We start from the raw sequence: 12,848 nt of genomic DNA, 5'->3' as shown, positions 1-12,848 counted from the left end.
CCAGAGCAGCAGGGAAACACCTGCACCATTAGCACACCTCTGCAGGTGAGGGCACCTCTGTGTCTGTCAGAGGGGCTGGAGCTGGGAAACAGAGCCTGCCCCACACAGCAAGTGGCTGCTTTGGGGACTCTGCTCCTTGCCAGGGGACAAAGCATCCCAAGGGAATCAAGGTGGGATCCTCTTCCACAGGCAAAATCCCCCTGTGGAAATTGCTGCCCTGAGATACCAGAGTCACAGAGCCAAGAACGTTTCAGAGGAGAAATTAGAAAGGCTGAAAGGGATGTGGATGAGGAAGATGTCCTTGCCTGCAAGAGGGCCACCAGCACCTCCAGGAATGCCTCCATCTCAGCAGCAAGGGGTTCCCAAGGACGAGCAGGACCTGTGCCATGCTCTGCACGTGAGCCCAGTCCCACAGGCTCCACAGGAGGAAGCTCCTGCCAAGGAATGAACGCACAGCCCCATCAGGGAGCAGTGTTTTCCCAAGCCAGCAGATGCAGCAAAAACCCTCATTGAAAGAGCTGTTTGCTAAGGAAAAAACAACTGGCACGCTAATTAAAAGTGACTGATTAAAGGACTGAAAGGGAATTACTCATCGTAATCGTTAAAGGCAGCACCTGCAGAGCTCTCCTTGCTCTCAGAGCACGAGCATCCTCCGCACTGCTGAGGGGACCCGGGGCAGCCCCGGTGGGCTGGGCACGCCCCTCCTCCGGCACAGCCCCGCAGGGACCAGCACTGCCCTGTGGCCATCACAGCCCCGCCGGGAGCAGCACTGCCCTGTGAGCGGCACAGCCCCGCCGGGAGCAGCACTGCCCTGTGGCCATCACAGCCCCGCAGGGACCAGCACTGCCCTGTGGCCATCACAGCCCCGCAGGGACCAGCACTGCCCTGTGGCCACCAGCCCAGTCTGTGGCCACGGTGCCGCGCTCCCGCTGCCACGGATGGACGCACGGCAGCGGTGACAGCGCTGTGAGAGCAGCCAGAGCAGCCCCAGAGCACAGCCCAGCCCCTCCCTGCCTCTGCCACAGGCAGAGAGACCTGGGTGATGCAGGTTGTCCCAGGTGTGCCACCAGTAGCTTCTTTGTCCCTTCCCTGCCAGAGCCAGAGAAGGAACAAGGTTAAGGGCTTCTCAGCAGAACTACATGAGTGATGTGGCTGACCTGGTTTAGGGATTTTTTGGTGAATTTGGTGGGGCCATGTCAGGCTGTGCCCAGCCTCATGAGAGATCTGCCCTTTGTCCCTTGTTAGCAGACTGGCAGTGTCAGGGGCTGGGAGCAAGGACAGATCCTTCAGGTGCTCCTGCCACAGGAGAGCAGGTCCCAGGCTTCCAGCATGGTCAGGACAGGGGCACTTCGCAGCCTGTCCCCCTCCCGACCCCAGGCAGGAGCAGGATTCAGGGTACCCTGGTGGGGACAGACTGTGCCAGGCTGCAGGCTGGGGACAGGCTGGGGACAGGCTGAGCCAGCAGCTCTGGCCTTCTCTTCACCCTGCAGCCACGTTCCAGCTCAGGCTGGCTGTCCCAGCCCTGTGTGCCCTGGCTTTGCTGACCAGCCCAGGGCTGCAGTAAGAGCCAGCAGAGCCAGGGACACTCCATGGCTGGGTGTACTTGCAGCTGTAGCACTGGAAATCAGCCTTTCTTTGGCTTTGGGACAATGTGCCTCTATTCTTTTCCTCAGTCACTGACACTCGGTATTAGGGGAAATTTCTTCACCACGAGAGTGCTCAGCCACTGGCACAGGCTGCCCAGGGAGCTGGTGAGGTTGCCATCCCTGCAAGTGTTCAAAAAATTTGTGGATGTGGTCCCTTGGGACATGGGTTAGTGGTGGACCTGGCAGTGCTGGGTTAAGGGTTGGACTTGATGATCTCAGAGGGCTTTTCCAATGTTAATGACTCCCTGATTCTGTGAACATCCTCTCCCAGACACCGAGCTGCCATAAACTGACTCTCTTTTCTAGAGAGGGTGCCACACACAGGCCCTGCTCTTCTGCCTTCCCTGGCTGAGGCATGTTCTCACTTCAGCCATGATTCTGTACAGATGTGCCCAGCTGCTGAGTCACCGTGGTCTGCACGTCCATCCTGGGCTCACACTGGGTTGCAGTGCTCTGCACAAGTCTCTCCCATAGCAAGGGAGCCTGTTTTCCCTGCGGATCACAGAGCAGCTGCCAGGCTGGGGAAGGCCCTGTGCATTCCTGCACCTTCTTCTGCCTTTGCTGGAACAGATCTGAGAGCTTTGCAGGTGGGCATGACTCAAACTGCTGACCTTGCCTGCCGTGACATCTGATGTCCCTTTGCGCCCTCATTCCTCCCTGAAGTTGTTGATTTTAACATTTGCTGGTTTTAACACTCCAATTATGTGACGCTCCCAGTCAGATTTCAGGAGCACAACTAGGTCAAATCCTTGTCCATATGTGAGTAGAGTGTGTTATCCAGGCTCCCTGGCATCAGTGGGAATGCACTTAGAGAATTTCTTCTCTCCAGTGCCCTTGTCTGGACCAATTTTATTCTCAAAATCACAATGTCACGCAGGTGAAGGCTCCCAGTCCCTCCTGTTTGTTCTTCTCCCTCACTGTTTCATGTCTTGTTGTGTCTGTGCCACACCCCCATGCCCTCAGAGGAAAGTGTTGCACCAGAGGGGCATCTCAGGGGTCTGTGCAGTCCCTGCCAGCTCTGCCTCAGCAAAGCCTCAGGTGTGCCCTGCCCTTTGGCTGGGAGCTCCTATCCAGTGCAGAGTCCCTCCTCATAATTCCAGCTGCCCAACTTTACAGGCACCCCATGATGGGCCCTGAGGAGGGGACATGCCACCCCACTGGGGTCCCTCAGCAGGAGCATCTGCCCTCCCTGCTGGGGGCACAGTTCTCTCACTGCCTGGAAGGTGAGGCTCTGCTCCATCCAGCTCCTTCCTCCATTCCTACACAGGGATCTCAGGGCTGTTCCCATGCCAAGAACAGGTAACCCCACCCACAGTGCCCTCCCCTGCCCTCCGGGGCTGCTGGCCTGCCCACACTCCCATCTCACAGAATCCTCAAGTTCGGAAGAGACCTGCAAGATCACCAAATCCAACCATCATCCTAGTCCCATCATAGTCACCCCTACACCACATCCCTACATGCCACATCAGGTGGCTCTTGAACACTTCCACACCACCTCCCTGGGCAACTCATTCCCATGCCAGACCACTTTCAGTGAAACAATTTTGTCTAATATCTAATTTAAATGAGTAGAGGCCGAGGTTATCTCTGTGTTTACTTAGTAAATTGGTGGCAGCAAATTTAATAAAAGATCGTAGCAGAAGGGAGAGTGATGTTTCTTTCACATGAAACAGACTTCAGGCAGGCAAAGTCACTCTCCAAAGTCCTGCTTTAAGAGATGCCTCCAAGGTCTAGCAGAGCCCTGTGTACAGAGTTAAAGGAGTGCCACTGTCAGGTCCCCACTCTGTCCCCAGGGTTCCTCTCAGTTGACAGTGATGTGGGGTTTGACCTCTGGGAGTCATGAGGGTGCATCTTTTGCCTCAACCTTTTGCTGACTTCAGCTTCCATCTTCAGCAGGATCATTGCATGTTGTCCTTGTGTTTAGGACACCCTCCTGTGGGGAGAGCAGGAGGGCAACAGCCCATCCCATGTGCTGTAACCTCATTTCCCTGCTGCCATGCCCCAACAGGACCCTGCTGATGAGGCATCTGCGTGGGAGCCTTCTGGGTTTGGGGAGGGGAGCACCTTCCTCACAGCTCTGCAGGACTCCCCACTCTTCCCACCTTTGCTCAATTCTTCCCTCTGATGTTTACGCACACATTTTTCCTCTCATACCTCCTCAGAAGGATTTTAATCATGTCTACAAATCTCCTCCCTTATTCTCAACCATATCTCACCTGTGCTCTCTCCTCTCTCCAGAGCAGCCTCTTGTCCTTCCCTGGAGGTGCTGCTCCCAGCTCAGCCTCCAAACCTCCTCCATGTAACAGGTGATTCTTTCTGGGATGCCCAAGTGAGCTCAATGCATTTGTTTTACCCAGAGAAATGGTGCAGAGGTTAGAGGTACAAGAGCACACATACATTTCCTGTCATTAGTTCTCTAGCTGGATTTGCTGACAGTGGTGTTATGGCCTGTTTCAAAAGGGTTGGCAATGTCTGTACCTGCTCTTACAGTCTGTAAATCCAAGTGTTAGAGGGGGTTCAGTCTGGGGACAAGAGCAGGAGGGGTGACAGCAGGAGGAAGCCCTGTGTTCAGAGCCCCTAGGCACCTGCCTGTGGGGCTGTGCTCTTTCCTCTCTGCCCTGTGCCAGACCTGCTCATCTCCCCATCCCTGCAGCATCCCTGCTGTGCTTGTGGGATCTCACAGCCTATTCACAGAGCTCTGGATCCAGCACTGGGCTGGCTGCCAGGTCACTGTGCTTGTTCCTTGGAATGAGAGCTTCATCTCCTCTCAGGTTTACCAAAAGCAGCCGTGGGTGGTTTGCTGAGGCTCTTCCAAATCTGGAGGAGAAGCAGGAAGGAGCAGAAGGTGACAGCCCAGCCTAGGAGGGACCTCTCTTCTCACAGAGACCAGTCCAAAATGTTGCTGTTTTAGTCTGTAACATTCCACAGGATTTTCCCTAGAATTAGATCCCAGCACTACCTGCACCTCCCCAGCTCTGCTGGCCTTGTTTTGCTCCAGCTGTGACCACACCAGTGTGGCCCTGGAGTGGCAGGAGGGGAAGGACCACCCTGCTGTCTTCATCTGCTCACTCAGGTGAAACCTCATTGCCTTCCTCAGAGGCCCCAGCAGACACTGATGCTTCATGTTTCACCACCTACTTGCAGCCACCTCTGAGCTGGCATCAGGAGCACCAGATTCATCCCTTCAAGACCTTCTCCAGCCACACAGCACCACCTCAGCAGGCTGCAGCAGAGCAGGCTGTGGCCTCCTCCCTTAGGCCAGGAGGACAATAATCACCAGCTGAGTCTCCAGCAAGGCTTGGCTGCAGAGCATTCTGAGACCCCACTCACCAAAACTGTCTTCAAGGGGCATAAGTTCATCAGTAAGACACCCCTGAGCAGAGAAGGGTCCTGGATGGACCCTTGGCCACTTCCTCTGGCATCCTGTGCCCTCATTGCCTGCAAAGTCAGGGCCCCAGCTTGTACCCTGCTCCCCCACCTCTCCACTGCTCTGCAGGCCCCTTCCCTGAGCTTACAGCACCTCTTCTGTCCTTCCATGCATCAGCTTCCATCCCACCCCTCAACTTCCATCCCACCCCCTCACACTGCAGCCCTGAGTACCCTGCTCCTGAGAATGGCAGGAAGAGAGGGACAGTGGTGTCTGGATGGAGAGAGGGAGAGAGGGACAGTGATGTCTGGATGGAGAGAGGGAGAGAGGGACACTGGAGGTGTCTGGCTGGAGGGAGGGAAGGACAATGGAGGTGTCTGGCTGGTCAGTAACATCAGGTGCTTGTGCTGGTGACACAGTTACTCATTTGCATTCCCTTGGGCGTTGATGCTGATATAAGTTAAAAGCAATTATTGTGCTATTTTCCCTGTGCAAGAACAGCATTTGAAGGGTAAAACAGTTCCACACCAAAATGCTTCTTTGTCCAGAGCTTCAATGACCTTGTTTAGTTGAAGGAACCTGCTGGGTGAGGGGAGGCCTGGTAGCCAGGCACTGCTTCTCCCACCCTTTGGATGTGCCAGGACTGGGCTGTTGCTGGGGGCTGAGGCACCCTGCGGTGCTGGTGACACACACAGATGTGACCAGTGGTGTCAGCACTGGACAGCTACTCCCATCCCCATGCTGCTGCAGGTGCTGGGTGCTAGTGGTGGTGCCTGTGCAGCCAGGAGGGTGCTGGGGGCATTCCTAGAAGGTGCTGGTGGCTTCCATGGTGGCCACTGGTGGCTCCAGTGGTGCTGCCCTCCATCCCAGCACTGGGGCATTGGAGCAGGACAGCGACAGTGGTGACACAGGCAGGTGGGTGCTGGCGCTGCAGGCAGCACTGGCTGTGCATCCTGGCTGTGCTGGTGCTCTGCTGTCTGGATCAGGGGTCACACCTCACACAGCTCACAGTGCTGGAATTCCCTTTCCCATGGAGAGAGCTGTGAGAGGGCTGGGCACAGCCAGTGCAGTGACTGTGCATAGCAGCCAGTGGCACCTGGCCCTGCCACAGCTCATCTTGGCACAGTCACACAGTGCAGTGACCTGCCTGCCACCTCAGGCACGTGGGACATGTGGAACCCCCAGTTAGGAAAAAAACCCCTCTGGCTGGGTGGTGGCAGGAGCACAGCAGGGTCTCAGGGGCACTGCAGTGTCCATCTCTCCATTCTGCGGACAAAGAGCTGCTGCCTCATCTCTGGGCACCAGTTTGGTGATCTTCTGCATCACCAGGGTGGGAGTCAAGCCCCACACCTGGACCTGGCTTTCCTAGAAAAATTGCTGAGGTTTGCATTCTTGTCCCAGCCTTCCGTCTGAGCCAGGAAACTGGGGTTTACCTATTTTCACCCCTCTTTTGGCTCTCATGGACTTTCTCAAACTCAGATGGCTTCCTCCATTCAACTAGGAATGAAAAAAACTGTCCTAGGAAGGCTGACTCCTCTTTTGGTTCCCCTGCCATTCCCATCCCTTGCTTCCCTGCAGCAGGAGTTGCTCAGGTTGCCCCAGCAGCTCCCAGTGCAGGACAGAGGCTGTGTGTGCACACAAACCACCCTGGGATGTCACCAATGCAAACACCATGGATTAGGTAACTCAGACTGTGCTGTCTGGAGGGTCAGTAGAGTTTTGGGATGCTAAGAAACAAAATGGTTTCCCCCCCATATTTATTGACCTGGCTTTTCACAAAGGGAGCATTTTCCCATGGTTTGCTGTATGGTTGGGTGGCAGGGAAGGAGGAACCACCAGGTTGAACTGCAGCACAGTAGCACCTAGTGACCAGCTGGGAGAGTCTTGGTGGGAGCTGCAGTGCTGAAGGTGAGAGTCAGGGCAGGTTCTGGCAGGTGCAGTGCTGGGACACAGCCAGGGGAGCACCCTGAGGTGTCATCTGCCACCCTGGGCTGGGGGTTGTCCCCAGGATTGTCCTTCCTGCCTCCCAGGCTGGGCTCAAAGGAGACAGCCCAGGATGAGGCACAGAGGGTGACAGGATCCCCCCTGCCCAGGTCAGTGGCTCCTGCATGGCCACAGACTGCAGGGGGTTTAGTCCATGATAAAGAAGCAAGGGAAGGAAAGAAAGAAGCACTTTCCCACAAAGGGGCTCTACCTGAACCCCAGCAAGGAGCACTGTGGGTGTTCTCCTCCCCACCTGGCTGATGTCCAGCTCATCCTCTCAGCCACATGACACCCCGAGGGATGCAGGACACACTCCCACATCCTTCCTGTCCTGTGGCACTGCCTCTGCCTCCCTCTCTGCCATTTGCCCTTTGCTGGACACAACCTGGCATCAGGCAGACCTGTCAAGTGTTTGCAGCATCACGGCTGTGGCCTGGGGCGTTGGTCAGGAAGAGCCTCCCTGGCCCCTGTGAGGACATGTCCCCTTTTCTCTCTGCCCCACAGGTCTTCATGAGGGCCAGCCCTGGAGCCCAGAGGGACACACGGTGCACAGGATGCTGAGTCTGGTCTAGTCCCTGAGCCCAGCTCGCTGTGACAGGTACAGGGTGGCCCGGGGGTGGCTCTGGGACTCCGGGGGTGACAGAGCCAGCCCTGTGCTGGGGACAAGGGGCAGCGGAGCTCCTGCAGGACAGCCTGGGGAGGGGAGGGTGATTCAATGACAGCCCTCCTTCCTGGCGAATCCTGCAACACGCCCCTCCCGAAACAAAGTTCTGAAATGTGCTGCCCATCGCTATAGTAACGTCACGCCCCCGCCTGACCCACTTGGAGACAAAGGGAGAGCTCCCGGCTCCCGGCGCGCGGCGCGAGGGCCCGGCCCGGCCTCCCGCAATGGCGCCGGGCTGCCCCCACTGCCTGCCCCCACTGCCTGCCCCTGCTGCCTGCCCCTGCTGCCGCCCTCGGGCAAAGCAGCTGCTTGGCTTGGGCACTGAGCACACCCAGCGCAGGAGCACCTCCAGCTGCATCCCGAGTGCAGGCCCTGCCCGACTTCAGGTGGCCATTTAGGCCAAGGGAGCATCTGCCCTGGAGCAAGGAAACCTCCGTGCTGAGCTGGTGGTGCAGCAGTGACAGCCAGGGCCGTTCAGAGCATCCTGTAACTGCTCTGCCACTAATATTAAGGGCAAGGAGACAGAGAATCATGGAATGTGCTGAGCTGGGAGGGACCCACGAGGATCATTGGTCCAGCTCTGGCCCTGCACAGACACCCCAACAGTCCCCCCATCCCTGGCAGTGCTGTCCATACACTCCTGCAGCTCCAGCAGCCTCGGGGCCGTGCCCGTACCCTGGGCACTGCCAGCACCTCTGGGGAGAACCTTTCCTGATCTCCAGCATAAATCCTGACACAGCTGCAGCTGTTCCCTGTCCTGTCATGGCACAGAGCAGACCTCAGCACTTTCCACTAGTGAAGGCTCCAGTGAAGTTTGACCTCAGTTTCCTCTCCAGACTGAAGTTCCTCCTCCTCAGCATGGTCTTTGTGCCCTGGGAGGGGCACTGGGGCTGTGGTCCTGGGGCTGCTGGTGGCTCTGGCAGCACAGAGAGGCTGTGAGAGGAGGACTCAGACAGGGTTGGGCAGGGGGACAGCAGGAGGCCAAGCAGAGTCCCTGCTGTTTTTTGGGTCACAAGCTCTCAGTGCAAGGGTGGACACCTCCATCCCTGGGAGGCAGGACAGAGGCAGGTCGGGGGCAGCTTTGCATCCCACACTTGCTCCATGGGGGCTGTGCAGACACTGCCTCACCCCCTCCAAACGCTTTGAACAGCACTGGCCAGGACAGGTCAGCTTTGGGCCAGAATGTTCTCATTAGCTGCTTTTCCAGCCAAGCTAGAACACATCCCATGTGGTTATCAGCCTGTGCCCCCAGTGCTCTGCAAGACAGCAGAGGCTGCAGGTAGGTTTCAAAAACAACAATCCAGCTCCCTGCCCTGGCCTTCCACTCCAGCCACCTCATCAACTGTCCTGCTCTCTCTTCCTGAAAATTCCCTCTCTTATCTGTCTCATTTGGCTCATTTGACCTACTTAATGCTTTGCATTTCCTGATTCAGAGCAAATCCTGTCTCATGGAGAACTTTGAGAAACTTCTATTTAGGGACAGACAAATAGGTTGCAGAATTTCTGGGGTTTTGCTCCCTGGAGAGCTGATTATATTACCAGTGACATCTGCATGGAAATAAGTTCTCTGTCTCTCTCAGGAGTTCATATGCTTCTCCAAATTAGACAACACCTGAAGTCAAAAATCTTTGTCATATCACAGTCTTTGACTTTCACAGCATTTGGTTTTGCTGGCAGATTAAAAAGAAAAAAAAAAATCCAAAACAAAGAAAAAAAACAAAACAAAACGAAAAACAAAACAAAACAAAAATAAAAGTAGTATTTAGAGCTCTTAAGGTAAGATAAATTATTCCTTGTCATTTTGGGATGGTGCCAGTCAGATCTGTCTCTCTCATCACCCCAGTGGGCAGAGACACCCCTTGGCCTGAAGAGCAAGCAAGACCACTGGTCTTCAGCTGTTATGGAGCCTCAGCAGCTGTGTGTAGATCCCACATTCTTAGGGCACCAGCCATATTCCTACATGAGAAGACATGGAGAAATCCTTCCCCAGGGATGCAGCTGAGGGATGAGACTGTGCTGAGCTCAGGCTGGCACTGGTTGTTTTTCACCTGGCAGTGGCTGCCTGGCACAGTGGTCAGGATGGGCTGGGTGTGCCCTGGGACACCCCCAGCAGTGATAGACTGGCCCTCTAGAGGATTCCCTGTGTCCTAAGGAGGGATCCCAAAGAGGTGGCACACTTGTCTTGCTGGAAGCCACTGTTCCCTGCAGTGCTGTGCAGTGAGTGCCTGGCTCTCCAGGTGACACTGTCACGGTGGGTGGCATTAGCTCCTCCCCAGGAGCCCTGCCTGGGCCCCAGGCTGGGCAGTGCTTTCTCCTGCTCATCCCTGGGGATGGGCTGTGCCCCACGAGGAGCCGAGGCAGCAGTGGGAGCTGCTGTGGCAGGAGGAGGGTTTGTTGTGTAATGAATTGTTCTGAGCAGCAGCCAGCTATTTTTATCGGCCACGATCAGCTTGTGCACTCTGAATCATCATTAATGCAGGGCTGTGGCAGCCAGCGGCCCCCAGCCACATCCAGAGCTCCTGCTAATTCAGGCAACGTTTGACTCCAGCGTGTGGGCAGGCCCACGTCACCTGCACCAAGCACAGCCATCCTTTCAGCTCCCTGCAGCAGGGAGAGGGGAGGCAGTTTCCCCCTGCAGGCTGCAAATCATCTCTCTGACTCCAGCCCGTTATTATGGTGCTGCTGGTTCCATCTATAACAGGCACCTCTGTTTGCAGCCAGCCTGGGTGGCTGGGCTGGGTTTGCGTGGGAGCCTGGGGGACATGGAGCCCTGCAAGAGCTGATGGGCAGAGGGCAGGACCAGCTGACCCAAAGGTGCCCTCAGCCACATCAGTCCAGGGCTGGCTTCTTGCTGCTCTGAGCACACCATTTCACAGGCTGCTGCTGCTCCTGATGTGCTGCCTGCCCCTCCTGGCATCAGCCAAGCAGCTCCTGGCCCTTTCTGAACAGCCCTGCCTCAGTAGTACATGGAATCAGGGTACCAAAGAATTCTGGAGTGGTTTGGGTTGGAAGGAACCCTAAAGCCCATCCAGTGCCACCCCCTGCCTTGGGCAGACACACCTCCCACTGTCCCAGGTTGCTCCAAGCCCCACCCAACCTGGACTTGGGCACTTGCAGGGATCCAGGGGCAGCCACAGCTTCTCTGAGCACCTGTGTCAGGGCCTGAGCACCACTTTGAGAGCTCTTCAAGTGCTCTTTTCTGGGTCAAGGCATTGCTCAGCTGTGGCTGCATCAGCAGAGCTGGGTGGCCAGGGAGGGGACAGGGAATCCTTACAGGGGACATGTGTGCCAAGGGCAGGGGGAAGGGCAGGAGGGAGGAAGCCCATGGAGGTCAAAATGAGCCCCCAGCCCAGCACTCCCTGGTTCTGCAGGAGCCCTGTAGGCACAGGGACACCCCCACAGCCCCTGCACCTCGTGGGCTGGGGGGCATCCACCACGTGTCACCCCCAGCACCTTGTCACACACACTCCCACAGCCCCCATGGGATCAGTGAGGTCGGAAAAGGCCTTCATGGAGTCCAACCACTGACCCAGCACTGCCACATTCACCACTGAACCGTGTCCCAAGTGCCACATCTGCATGCCTGTGGAGCATTTCCAGCTACAGTCCCAATGTGCACATACAAGGAGCAGAAATCTGGGTGAGGGTGAGGTGCTCTCAGAGCTCCCTGGGATCTGCCATGCTTGGTGAGAAGGACTGAGCCCATGTCTCAACAAAGTGCCAAGGGTTGCAGACAGTAATTGAAATGTAAGAAAACAGTTTAATCCATCTTAGAGGGAAACCAGCTGACAGAGGAGGCAGCAAGGACTGCGTGATGGGCACTAGCACCTGCCCAGCAGCAGGGATACACCTCACACCTCCCTTGCTGCCAAGGGAAGGGATCCTGGCACAGGCAGCATAGGCAGGAGGTTCAGGACCTGTGGCAGCCCCACAGGAGAGGGGAGCAGTGAACTCTGCCATACAGAAGTGAGTGCCCACCCTTGGCAGGGGGCAACCAGTCTGGGACAGAGGAAGCTCTCTGTCCTCCCCTGCTCCCACCTTCCCATCCTTTCTGCTTCTGCCCCTCCAAAACCTTCTCTCCTTTTCCACTCATCCCCCAGCCCCTCCGGGTTTCCTCTCTGCCCCTCTGCCTCTCCAGCACCCACAGCCAGCCTGACCCTGGCCCTTCTCCTCCTCCTGTGCACACTAGACCTTCACTGTGTGGCATAGATTTACATTTCTTCATTTCATTTCATTTCCCTACATCTTTCGATTCCTAAGGCAGTTTACCTGGAGCCCAGTGAGCACAAGGCAGTCACAGGCTGCCTTAGGAGGAGATTCCTGCTTCAAATATCAACTGCTCTCAGAAGGTAAAGATACCCAGATATCCAGAGACACCCCCTTTATAATCAAATCAGGGTGTGATATCTCCTTAGGGAGCCTGGTTCCTGTAATGGGAGAAGCACAGCGTCCACCAGGGCCAGGATTGTCCTGGGTACAAGGGAAGGTTTTTACTGGGATTCCAAATCTGGGGGAAGGAAGGAAGGAAGGGAGGGAGGGAGAGAGAGTGGCCATGGCAGGCAGAGCTAATCCTGGGCACTTCAGGGAGGATTTGAGCTTCTGCCTCCTGCAGGGCTTCCCTTCCAAGGTGTGCAGGTGGAGCTTGGCCATCCAAAGCCATCTGGAATTCAGATCAATAGCTCAGCCTGGAGCCTGTCCTACACCCCATCCTTCCTTTCTGCCCAGAGCTTTTTCTCTAGGAACATCACCTGGATCTCTCTCTCACAGCCCTGTGGGTCCCATGGGCAGGGCACTCCAAGGGGCTGATGCTGCTGGAGAATTAGGATCACACCCACAGAGACCAGAAGCAGCTGGGTCCCAGCCAAGGCTAAGGCTGTGTTTGGTGTTTGGGCAGAAGGCTCAGGTTTGGTATCAGTATTTCCCAGCTCAGGCAACTGGAGCAGCTCAGCAGCAGGACAGGAGCCAGCAGCAGGACAGGAGCCACTCCATAGGGCCATGCAGCCTCGTGGGGGCTCGGGACAGGCCTGGTGCAGGGCCCTGGGATGCCCAGGGAGCAGTGCTGGGCTGTTGCCATGGGTGCAAGGGCAGTGGGCAGTGCCTCAGGGCAGGGGGGCTGAGGTCAGCATGGCAGGATCCTCAGGAGCAGGGCTCAGGGGAGAGGGAGTAGGAGTGGGGTCTCCATTGGAGC

General features: G+C 56.5%; 1 protein-coding gene across 3 annotated transcripts in view; it reads left to right on the top strand.

Annotated features, from left to right (window-relative positions):
- The window catches only part of DLGAP4 (DLG associated protein 4), a 134,933-nt gene that overhangs the window by 61,940 nt on the left and 60,145 nt on the right, over positions 1-12,848 (top strand). For 2 of the 3 annotated variants that reach the window (XM_079321985.1, XM_079321990.1), the window contains one exon: positions 7,501-7,594. The gene's annotated coding sequence lies outside the window, so the exon portion shown is untranslated. Of the gene's footprint in view, positions 1-7,500; positions 7,595-11,548; positions 11,627-11,920; positions 12,010-12,848 lie in introns of those variants that run through there. The other variant, XM_079321991.1, reaches the window with a different exon arrangement.

Source organism: Erithacus rubecula (genome assembly GCF_903797595.1).
Source record: "Erithacus rubecula genome assembly, chromosome: 18".
Lineage (NCBI taxonomy): Eukaryota > Metazoa > Chordata > Aves > Passeriformes > Muscicapidae > Erithacus > Erithacus rubecula.
The sequence above is the reverse complement of the archived record's forward strand: the minus strand, read 5'-3'. Positions and strand labels throughout refer to the sequence as shown.